Below are 13,049 nucleotides of genomic sequence, written 5' to 3'. Positions count from 1 at the left end.
CACGATTGGATTTTTAGAGCAATTCATGGAGGGAGAAGATTGGGCAGACTTTGTGAGCCCTTTGAACCAGTACTTTGTGGCCAACAAAATGGAGGGGGTCGACGATGCAGATCGGCGCCGGGCCGCGTTCCTCACTGTGTGCGGATCAAAGATCTACAGCCTGATAAAGAATCTTCTCATGCCTAGTGATCCAACAGAGAAAACGTACGAGGAGTTGGGTACATTGATACGGGAACACCTTAAGCCAGATGACGGCATCACCATCTCAAGATACAGGTTTTATACACACATTCGATCGGAGGGCCAGAATGCGGCGGAATTGGTTGCCGACCTGAGATGTCTAGCGGGATTGTGCAAGTTCGGGATGGTGTTGGCAGACATGCTGCGGGACTTCTTTGTTATCATTATCAACCACGAGGTGATCCTGCACAAACTTCTGGCTGTGGAGGAGTTGGATTTAAAAAGGGCCATCCAGATCGCTCAACCATGTATGACGACAGACAGGAGTCTAAAGCAAATAGTGGTGAAGAACCAAACCTCGGCAAGTACTGTGAATGCGATTGATTCAGCATTTGGCAGGGCTGCAAATGGCAGGGCCTATCCGGCTGCATTCGCAATTGATTCGGCGTTCGGCAGAGCGGCAAATGGCAGGGCCTATCTGGCTGCGTTCGCAATTGATTCGGCGTTCGGCAGAGCCGCAAATGGCAGGGCCTATCTGGCTGCGTTCGCAATTGATTCGGCATTTGGCAGGGCTGCACATGGCAGGGCCTATCTGGCTGCGTTCGCAATTGATTCGGCGTACGGCAGAGCGGCAAATGGCAGGGCCTATCTGGCTGCGTTCGTGAATGATTCGGCGTTCGGCAGGGCAGCACATGGCAGGGCCTATCCGGCTGCGTTTGCAATTGATTCGGCGTACGATAGAGCGGCAAATGGCAGGGCCTATCCGGCTGCGTTCACAATTGATTCGGCTTACAGCAGAGTGGCACATGGCAGGGCCTATTCAGCTGCGTTCACGAATGATTCGGCGTACGGCAGAGCGGCAAATGGCAGGGCCTATCCGGCTGCATTTGCAAAATCTGTGGCTGCCCAAAGTCCGCCAGCCGGAATGCATCCGACTTCTCCGTGTTGGAGTTGTGGGGGAAATCATCGGCACCAGCAGTGCCGATTTAAGCAATATAGTTGCAAAGGCTGCCTGAGAGTGGGACATCTCCAGCGCAAGTGTACGCAGATGAGCAAGCGAGCTGCGACACACTACATGGAGTTGAGAGCCAGACTAACGCGGATCCGGATACGCAATCCGAGATGCCAGAGGAGGAAGTGTATGGACTGTACTCTTTCATAATCAAGAGTAAACCAATTTTGATTAATGTGAAGTTTAACGGGATACCGGTATCAATGGAACTGGACACAGGGGCGAGTCAATCGATTATGAACTAGAGGGCATTTAATAAGCTGTGGAATACTAAGACTGTGAGGCCCAGGCTGAGCCCTGTTAACGCCAAGCTGTGCACGTACACCAAAGAACTGATAAAGGTGAATGGTAGTGCTCAAATTAATGTGTCGTATAACGGTGCGGTTCACGAGTTACCGCTGTGGATTGTTCCAGGCAATGGCCCAACGCTGCTCGGCAGGAGCTGCTTGGAGAAAATCAGATTCGATTGGAATGACATAAAGGCATTGTCATTGGAGGAAGATACATGTACTCAAGTATTGAGCAAGTTCCCCTCGCTGTTCGAACCGGGTATTGGCTACTTCACGGCAGCCAAGGTGCAGATCCACGTGGACTCAGATACAAGACCCATCCATCATAAAGCTTGGGCAATGCCGTATATGATAAGGGAAAAGGTCGAAATTGAACTGGACAGACTCCAGTGTGAAGAGATCATATCACCGGTTGAATTCAATGAATGGGCCAGCCCCATTGTTCCTGTGCTGAAAAGTGATGGCACAGTCAGAATCTGTGGAAACTACAAGAATACAATCAACAAGGTTTCGAAACAAGATCAGTACCTGTTACCGAAGGCTGATGACGTGTTTGCGATGCTAGCGGAGGGAGGTCGTTCACAAAACTGGACTTGACATCGGCCTGTATGAAGCAGGAGTTGGTCAAGACGTCAAAGAGACTTACATGCATTAACAAGCACAAAGGATTGTTTATTTACCACAGGTGCCCGTTTGGAATTCGCTTGGCTGCAGCAATATTCCAGAGGAATATGGAAAGTCTACTGAAGTCCGTTCCCAGAACCGTCGTGTTCCAAGATGACATCCTGATCACCGGTCATGACTCCAAGGAACATCTGAACAACCTGGAAGACGTTCTACTGCATTTGGATAGAGTGGGACTCAGACTTAAATGCCCGAAGTGCGTCTTCATGGCACCGGAGGTCGAATTCCTCAGGAGGAAAATCGCCGCTGATGGCATCAGACCTACTGACATGAAAACCAAAGCCATCAAGAATGTACCCAAGCCACAGAACATGACGGAGCTGCATTCGTTCCTGGGTCTACTCAACTACTTTGGCAACTTTCTTCCTAAATTGAGCACCTTACTTGAACACCTGCACATGCTATTGAGAAAAGGCAACAACTGGGTGTGGGGCGCATTGCAAGACAGAGCCATCGAGAAAGCCAACAATCTGCTTTGCTCAAACAAGCTGCTGGTATATTATGACCCATGTAAACATTTAGTTTTGGCCTGTGACTCATCGTCATATGGAATTGGTTGCGTGTTACAAGAATGAGTCGGGGAAACTTCAAGCTGTCATGGATGTATCCAAAAGTTTGTCTAAAGCAGAAAGAGCCTACAGTATGGTAGAAAAAGAAGCTTTAGCATGTATGTACTGTCATGTATCTTACATTATTAAATATAACTGTATCCTAACATGCTATACATGACTGTAATAAGATATGATCTGGAACCACCAGCATACCTTACCACCAGGGGTGCACTTGCAAGAGACAGGTATATAAGGACAGGTCTCAGGCAAGTGCAGTATTCCAGAGCTGTGAAATAAAGGTGCAGATGCAGAGTGACCTTAACTTCACTACATGCCTCGTGTGAATCTGTACTGAGGGGACAGGACTTTACAGTGGCGACGAGTTACGGGATTACAGAATCCACAGAATGGCGAACAACGGATCAGATGAAAAGTACAATGCGGGAGACAATTGGGAGGACTGTATAGAAAGGCTCCAGCAAAGCTTTTTAACCAAAGACTGGTTAGGCGACGATAAGGCAGACAAGAGAAGAGCCCATCTCTTGACCAGCTGTGGCTCGAAAACATACGCTTTAAGGAAGAATCTGTTGGCACCCAAGAAAACAGCAAGCAAGTCGTTTGAAGAATTGAGCGCACTGGTAAGAGACCACCTGAAGCCAGCGAGCAGCCTACACACGGCCAGACACAGGTTCTACAACTACAGACGCTGTGTGGGCCAGAGCATACCCGACTTCGTGGCGGAACTTCGGAAGTTGGCTAGTTTATGTGAGTTCTCCGATGAACTGAGGAGAGAAATGCTGAGAGACTTTTTCATTGAAGGAATAGGCCACGCAGGCATATTCCGAAAGCTCATAGAGATCAAGAACCTGACCTTAGAGGCAGCAGCACTGGTTGCACAGACATTCTTGGTAGGGGAAGAAGAAACGAGGTTGTTTTACAATACAGGTACGACAACTAACGAAATATTGGAACAAGAAGTTCACAGCACTAAACAAGCTGCTACCCCCACACACAGACAAAACCGGGAGAACAGGCTCTCGACAGCAGGCAGAAGCCATCAAGGGCCACAGGAACGGCCATTCACACCTCATCAACCCACAATGCGAGCAATCAACTACAAACTGAGAGAAGCTCAAGAGAGATCAGCCAGACGCAGCTCATTCTTTGGGAACACTTTGAACAATGGAACAGGTCTGTGCTGGAGGTGTGGGGGTGGGCACTCGTCAAGAGGATGTCGATTTCAGCAGGCTGTTTGCAGAAATTGTGAAAATACAGGGCATTTGGCCCACGTGCAAAAAAACGGCAGCTCGGCTGGTATACAAATCGGATGGGTCAGAAAGTGGACCAGAAGATGGTGGGGACAGTACCCGGGACATCGATGTACAACGGGTCAACACAATCAATGGCCACTGCTCCTACAACAGGACGCCTCCTATAATGATGAGGGTCCGACTCAATGGGATATCTGTCAACATGGAGCTGGATACGGGAGCGAGTCAATCTTTCATGGGCGCTCAACAATTTGAACAACTGTGGCCACATAAAAGAGACAGACCAAAACTCACAAGGGTCGACACCAAACTAAGGACCTATACCAAAGAAATCGTACCAGTCCTCGGCAGCGCCATGCTCTCTGTCACACACAAAGGGAACCGACTTCCCCTGTGGATTGTCCCCGGAGACCCCCCAGCACTGCTAGGGAGAAGCTGGCTGGCAAAACTAAACTGGAAATGGGATGATGTCCATGCCACGTCATTAGAGGAACGGACCTCCTGCTCAACAGTTATAAAGTGATTTGAACATCTCTTTCAGCCAGATGTGGGCACTTTCAAAGTGGCCAAAGTCAAAATCTACATCACACAGGATGCTAGACCAGTCCATCACAAGGCCAGAGCTGTACCCTATGTGATGATGGAAAAGATTGAACATGAACTAGACAGGCTTCTGCGGGAAGGCATTATATCATCTGTGGAATTTAGCGACTGGGCAAGTCCCATCGTCCCAGTCATGAAGCCTGATGGATCCATACGAATCTGAGGGGACTACAAATCTACCATAAACAGAGTCTCCTTACAGGACCAGTACCCGCTGCCCAGAGCGGAGGACTTATTTGCCACATTGGCTGGAGGTAAACTTTTCTCAAAATTAGACCTCACATCTGCGTATATGATGCAAGAATTGACCGAGGAATCTAAGCTACTCACCACCATCAATATACACCGAGGCCTTTTCATGTACAATCGATGCCCATTCGGCATCAGGTCGGCAGCTGCCATATTCCAGCGCAACATGGAGAGTCTGCTCAAGTCCATCCCGGGGATGGTTGTATTTCAAGACGACATACTTATCACGGGCAGGAACACCGACTCCTATCTCCGTAATTTGGAGGAAGTACTAAAGCGGTTGGATTGGGTAGGCCTACGAATCAAGAAATCCAAGTGCCTGTTTCTCGCACCCGAGGTTGAATTTTTGGGAGTAAGGATTGCCGCTGATGGAATCCGCCCAACAGAGTTCAAAACAGAAGCAATTCGCCTGGCACCCAGGCCCCGGAATGTCTCAGAACTGCGCGCCTTTCTCGGGCTACTCAATTACTTTGGGAACTTTATGCAGAACTTAAGTACGCTGCTGGAGCCTCTCCACGTGCTACTCAGGAAGGGGTGCGATTGGTTTTGGGGGGACGCCCAGGAACACGCCTTCAATAAGGCACGCAACCTTCTGTGTACCAACTGTGTTTTGACTTTCTTTGATCCAGGTAAAAAGCTAGTTCTCACATGCGATGCGTCAGCGTATGGGGTTGGGTGCATTTTGCAACATGTCAATAGTGCAAGCAAATTACAACCCATAGCTTATGCCTCCAGGTCACTTTCACGGGCGGAGCGCGGGTACGGAATGGTAGAGAAGGAGGCGTTCGCGTGCGTGTACGGTGTCAAAAAGATGCACCAATAACTTTTCGGGGCCAAGTTCACATTAGAAACCAACCACAAGCCCCTCACATTCTTCCTATCCGAGAGCAAGGCAATAAACACCAACGCCTCGGCGCGAATTCAACGGTGGGCACTCATGCTGGCGTCCTACGGCTATACCATAATGCACAGATCAGGCACAGACAACTGTGCCGACGCGCTCAGCAGGCTACCCCTGGTGACCACGGAAGGGTCCGACAAACAGGACTGTGAGATAGTCATGGCAATCAATGCCTTTGAGTCCACAGGTTCGCCCATGATGGCTCACCAAATCAGAGCCTGGACGGCCAGCGACCCCACGTTATCCTTAGTAAAAAGATGTGTCCTAACCGGTGACTGGGCAGAGGCTCGCGATGCCTGCCCCGCGGAACTAAAACCCTTTCACAGGCACATGCATGAGCTATCACTACAAGCACACTGCCTGATGTGGGGCAGAGAGGCATTTGTCCGGGAGCTCCACCGCAAGCATCCGGGAATCGTTCTCATGAAGGCCATAGCCAGATCCCACGTCTGGTGGCCTGGTATTGACGCGGACTTGGAGCTCTGCGTCCGACGGTGCACCATTTGTGCCCAACTCAGCAATGCCCCCAGGGAGGCTCCACTGAGCCTCTGGCCCTGGCCTACCAAACCGTGGTCGCGGGTGCACGTAGACTATGCGGGCCCATTCATGGGCAAAATGTTGCTTGTAGTTGTCGATGCATTTTCAAAGTGGATCGAATGCACCATTTTAAACTCGAGCACAACCTCCACCACTGTGAAGAGCCTTGCAACCATGTTTGCAATGCACTGAATCCCTGACATATTGGTCAGTGACAATGGTCCGTGCTTCACCAACGCAGAATTCCAAGACTTTATAATTGACCACGGCATAAATCACGTCAAGACGGCACCGTTCAAGCTGGCCTCCAACGGCCAGGTGGAGAGAGCAGTGCAAATCATTAAACAAGGCATGCTTAAAATCCAAGGTCCCACGCTGTAGGGTCACCTGTCGTGACTGCTGCTGGCATACAGATCTCGTCTGCACTCATTGACTGGGATCCCCCCCGCGCAACTGTTGATGAAAAGGACTTTAAAAACAAGGCTCTCATTAATCCTCCCAGACATGCACGAAATTGTTGAGGCAAAGCGCCGTAAGCTAACTGAGTACCATGACAGAAATTCGAGGGGGAGATGGAATGAGATAGGGGACAAAATGTTTGTACTAAACTATGGCAGGGGTCCCAAATGGCTTGCAGGGACAGTAACGGACAAGGAAGGAAACAGGCTACTGGTAGTACAAATGGACAATGGCAAAACCTGCCAGAGGCATGTAGACCAAGTCAAAAGCAGATTTACCAACAACACTGCGGAACCAGAGGCAGACTACAATGTGGAACTCGCACCACACCTGGCGGACAGACAGAGGGAACAACCTGAGGAAAGGGCAATCCCAACAGACAGCCCAGGCGAGTCAACAACAATCACACCAATCGAAAGAGACAGCCCAGGTGAGATACCAGCAACCACACCCAAAGAAAAACAGACACCAAGGCAAACAACTGAACCACAACTCAGACGCTCCACGCGAGAGCGTAGACCACCTGAGAGACTGAACCTATAAGACCTTGGGGGAGGGTGATATCATGTATCTTACATTATTATATATAACTGTATCCTAACATGCTATACATGACTGTAATAAGATATGACGTGTAACCACCAGCATACCTTACCACCAAGGGTGCACTTGCAAGAGAGAGGTATATAAGCAGAGGTCTCAGGCAAGTGCAGCATTCCAGAGCTGTGAAATAAAGGTGCAGGTCCAGAGTGACCTTGACTTCACTACATGCCCCATGTGAATCTGTACTGAGGGGACAGGACTTTACATGTACAGTGTTAAAAAGATGCATCAATACCTGGTCGGTCTGAGGTTCGAATTAGAGACCGATCACAAACCTCTCATTTCATTGTTTCCCGAGAGCAAAGGTATCAAAACAAACACTTCATCCCACATCCAAAGGTGGGCGCTGACATTATCTGCCTATAATCATGTCATTTGCCACAGACCTGGCACAGAGAATTGTGCCGATGCTTTGAGCCGGTTGTCGTTGCCCACACTGGAGGTGGAAACGCCACAACCGGCAGATTTATTGTTAATCATGGATGCTTTTGAGAGTGAAGGTACCTCTGTCACAGCTCAACTAGTTAAGACCCGATATTATCATTTGTAAAGGGTTGCATCCTCAAAGGGGATTGGTCTGCCATACCTAAGCAAGTGTGCGAGGAGGCCAAACCATACATTCGTTGCAAGGACGAACTGTCTATTCAAGCAGATTGTATATTGTGGGGCAATCGAGTTGTAATGCCTGAGAAAGGGGCAGAGAAGTTTGTGCATGAGTTACGCAGCACACATCTTGGTATAGTGATGATGAAGGCCATCGCCAGGTCCCATGCATGGTGGCCAGGAATTAATTCCGAGCTGGAATCATGTGTGCATCAGTGCAACACCTGCATGCAGCTCAGCAAAGCACCCACAGAACCATCGCTGAGTCTATGGTCATGGCCATCCAAACTTTGGTCCAGGATCCATGTAGATTTTGCAGGTCCCTTCCTGGGCAAGATGTTTTTAGTGGTGCTTATTCGAAGTGGATAAAATGCATAATCATGTCATCCAGTACATCCAAGGCAACCATAGAGAATCTCAATGTCATGTTCGCGACACATGGTCTGCCTGACATAGTGGTCAGCAACAATGGGTCATGCTTCACCAGTCAGGAGTTTCAGGAGTTTGTAAAACTTAATGGCATAAAACATGTAAGGTCAGCACCGTTCAAGCCTGCGTCCAACGGGCAAGAAGAACATGCAGTACAAATTATCAAGCAAAGCATTAGGAGAGTAACCCAAGGGTCACTGCAGACCCGCTTGTCTTGCATACTGCTGAGTTACAGGACAAGACCCCACACACTCACAGGGGTCTCACCTGCTGAACTCATGATGAAAAGAGTTCTTAAGACCAAGTTATCTCTTGTACACCCGGATTTAAGTAATCATGTTGAATACAGAAGACAGAGTCAACAAGGGTACCACGATCGCACAACTGTGTCACACGAGATTTCTGTTAATGATCCTGTATATGTGTTGAATTATGGTCAGGGTCCCAGATGGATCGCTGGTACGGTCATGGCCAAGGAGAGCAACAGAGCATTTTTATTAAGCTCAAGAATGGGCATACTTGCAGGAAACACATGGATCAAACAAAGCTGAGGCACACAGATGAGCCAGTGCACTCGGACAAAGAAACCGTCGACGACCAATCAACCTACCAGCAGCCTTCAGTGGACTCAAGGGTCATCAGTGAAGCCGGAATTTCCATCACGGACTTGTTCAATAAAAATGGACTTGCAATTCCTGACATGACAACTGCCACAACCAACAAGTCAGCCATCCAGCCACCAGCCACAACAGACTCCGCACATTCACCCAAGGCCGGAATCGAACTGAGACGGTCAACTCGGGAGCATAAAGCACTGGACCATCTCAACCTGTGAAAGACTGTGATAAAATCTCAGAGGAGGGTATTGTCAAGTATGTACATGCTGTTTGTAGCCACCAGATGGTGTCATTGCTGGAGGCCACTGAGCAGCAAGCACATGTTGCTGCTCTGGTATAAAAGGCCAGCCATTTTGTGAGTCAGCCACTTTGGGCCAAAATAAAGCAGAAGCAAGGTTGTAGCTTGCTGAGTTAAACAGTACTCAGTTTGAACCTTTATTGCATAGATAACACTTTCCAATCCAACTTTGTACATCTATCCTCCCAATATGACTTCAAGAACCAAGAGGGGGTTGGGGGTAATATATTAGCATGGATAGAGGATTAGCTAACTAACGGAAAGCAGGATTCGGGATAAATGGGTCATTTTCAGGTTGGCAAATTGTAATTAGTGGGGTGCCACAGGGATCAGTGCTGGGGACTCAACTATTTACAATTTATATTAATGACATGGATGAAGGGACCGAGTGTAATGCAACCAAATTTGCTGATGGTTCAAAGATAGGTGGGAAAGCAAGTTGTGAGGTGAAAGCAAAGAATCTGCAAAGGAATACAGATAGGTTAAATGATTGGGCAAAAACTTGGCAGATGGAGTATAATGTGGGAAAATGTGAGGTTATCCACTTTGGTAGGAAAAATAAAAAAACAAATTATTTAAATGGGGAGAGAATGCAATATGCAGTGGTACAGAGGGATTTGGGGGTCCTTGTACATGAAACACAAAAAGTTAGCATGCAGGTACAGTAAGTAATTAGGAAGGCAAATGGAATGTTGGCCTTTATTGCAAGGGGAATGGAGTATAAAAGTAGGGATGTCCCGCTATAACTGTACAGGGCATTGGTAAGACCACACCTGGAGTACTGCATACAGTTTTGGTCTCCTTATTTAAGGAAGGATATACTTGAACTGGCGGGAGTTCAGAGAAGGTTCACGAGGTTGATTCCTGAGATGGAGGGGTTGTCATATGAAGAAAGGCTGAGGAGGTTGGAAGAGTTTAGAAGATTTAAAGGTGATCTTATTGAAATGTGTAAGATTCTGAGGGTAGATGCAGAGGGGATGTTTCCCCTTGTGGGGGAATCTAGAACTAGGGGACATAGTTTCAGAATAAGGGGTCACATGTTTAAATGGCGATGAGGAAGGATTTCTTGTCTCAGAGGATCAGGAATCTTTGGAATTCTCTACCTCAGAGAGCTGTGGAGGCAGACAGATTTTTGAATGATAAGGGAGTCAAGGGTTATGGGGAGCGGGCGAGGAAGTGGAGTTGAGGCCAGGATTAGATTAGCCATGATCTTATTGAATGGCGGAGCAGGCTCGAGGGGCTAAATGGCCTACTCCTGCTCCTATTTCTTATGTTCTTAGAAATCAACTCATAATTCTTGTGCATTCCCTTAGTGACTGTCTTGCGTGTGCCTTTGCCTATCCTATTTATGTCATGCAATGCTACCCCAATGGCTGCAGCCTGACTGATGGCTGGCTGCTGACTTTTAGTCAGGGACACTGCAAATGGACTTGCAGGACAACCTCAATGAGCTGGTGGCTGGGAGTGTGAAATCGAGTGATGGTGTTTCTTGTTCTTCACAAGTAGGGTAGGGTTGTGGTGCGAGGAGGGGGATAAAGTAAAAAGGGCTTGTAAATCAGGAGAGATTGTGGGATAAGCGGGAAGTGGCATGTTAGAAGGAGGATAACGAATGAGCCTACCGGCACCTTGTACTCTTTCAGCCCCATTGCTGGCCAACGGCTTAGCCATGCCCCTGCCAAGAATGGCCAGCACCGTCTCCTCCAAGGGTGTGAGGTGATACTAGGAAGGAAAGATTTGCCTTGTGTTTGGTAGAGATTGTTGGTAGGTGAATGATGGGGAAGGGGACTTGTGCATTGAGAAGAGTGTGAGTCTAGTGATGCAGTTGCTAAAAGGAGACGGCTTTTGAAGATGCATTCACTGACCTTGACCACTGGTCTGAGCTCATGGAACTTCTTTGGGCACTGGAGCCAGGTTGTGGGGGTGACATTGCTGGCAGTGACAGCTTTGGGAATCTGATCCCATATCCTTCTTTCTGGAGGGCCTCCTGGCCGCTGTGGGTAGAGGATCTGTCTTCCTTTATTGACCCCCTGCACAAAGCTGGAGTGCCCTGTCCTGGCCTGTTGAGCCATTTGTGTTTGGGCTGAAGCACTTGTACAACTTTCGACGTGCAGAAGGCAGTTCAGTTTTAAGAGCTGAAGACTGCCTATTTTTGAATGATTTTGAATGTTTTTTCAGAAGGCAGTTCACCTTTAGGGGCTCAAGACTGCTTTTAAAAATGTCAGCCCTGCTTTAAGAGAACGCAGCATTGCTACAGCGACGTGACATTGGGCCTCCTGCTGAGTGCACAGCCTGAAGCAGCGCATTCATTGCTGGGCTGTGTGCTTTCATCATTCGAATTAGCAGCAACACCAAATCAATTTCTAAACGGGCGCAAGCAAATCTCACCCTGCAGTGCCCTGCCCGTTTTTGGGCCTTATCGAATTTCACCCCAACTATATTCACTCTGTTCCAAGCAGGTTGTGGTGATCATGTGATTCAAAATCTAAGTAATCCCATTAGAAAGCTTAGGTTTGTAACTGCCAAGAATTAATCTGCATTTTTTAACTTAGATATCAATTGCCTTTTTTAAAACAAATGATAAATTTTAAATTAGTCAAGTTTGGGAGTGTTCATTGTGCTGGTAATGAAATAAGGTTTTGCTTTTTGTCCTGTACAATTGATCAATTGTGACTGGAGCGAGGGTGATGGAGCTTGTCTTATTAAAGGAACTGCTGCACCTGGTTATTTATTGTATTGCAGAGGGGCTTTTCCCAAAGCAAGGTAGAGTAGGACCCGGTTTGGTGGTGCTGAGAGAGTGACAAACTCCACCTCCCTTATTATCAATGGAATTTTGCCTCAGGTCAATGAAGAAAGCTAATTGAAAACTCAGGATACGGAGAGTGAGGAGGGAATGCATTGAAGGCCAAGGATGCAGTCAAATACAAAGCTGAGGCGAAAGATTCTGAGAGACAGGACTGAGGAAGTGCTGTGCACAGGGGAAAGGAGAAGCAAAGTAACTTTGGCTGTCAAGTTGGAACATTGAAAGAAACCAGTAAAGAATGAAAAGGTGGGTGAGGGAGAAGAGAAAGTCTGTGGGTAAAGAGAATGGGACCATTTGCTGCTTGATTTCGCTTCATACCAATAGACACAAAAACAAGGCAAGGAAGCGAACAAGATTAGCAGAGACATTACAACAGTATAAAGAATTAAAGAAGAAATGAACAACATTAATGAATGGAAAGCAAAAACAGTAGGCCTTCCACTGGGAATACAGTTAAAGTAACAGTGTAAACTTTGAGCTGTTGCCATTATGTGCACTAATCCCCCTGGATCTTCTTTAAGGCACTAAGTGGCACTAAGCTATTCCTGAGAGACGCTTGCTACTGCAAGGTGTATGATGTAATTGCAGAATTCTCAATGTTCTCAACCATCAAACTCAAAGCAACTAAGTGGGCTCAGGACCCACACCCTGTCTCCTGTACTGGGGCTCAGTTTTTACAGTTGTGTTTATATATGACAGATCTTAATATTACAAATCACTCACCAAGAATCTTGAATCATCTGATGGAAATTCCTTTTTTTACAGGAAAAGCATTTAAATGACAACATACTAAGTTTAAGTTCGCTGGGTCTGATAGAACTATTATTCTTTATACACTTTAGGTAGAAAGAGGGAAAAAGAATGAAGCTTTGTCACTTTTAAGAAATATGTTTATTTCAGATTTTCGGAATTGTACGACCATAAAATAGGCAACCAATAGGGCTGAGGTAACTTCAAAGCTT

The sequence above is a fragment of the Pristiophorus japonicus genome, chromosome 11, assembly GCF_044704955.1.
Source record: "Pristiophorus japonicus isolate sPriJap1 chromosome 11, sPriJap1.hap1, whole genome shotgun sequence".
Classification (NCBI taxonomy): domain Eukaryota; kingdom Metazoa; phylum Chordata; class Chondrichthyes; family Pristiophoridae; genus Pristiophorus; species Pristiophorus japonicus.
This window is presented reverse-complemented; position numbering follows the sequence as displayed.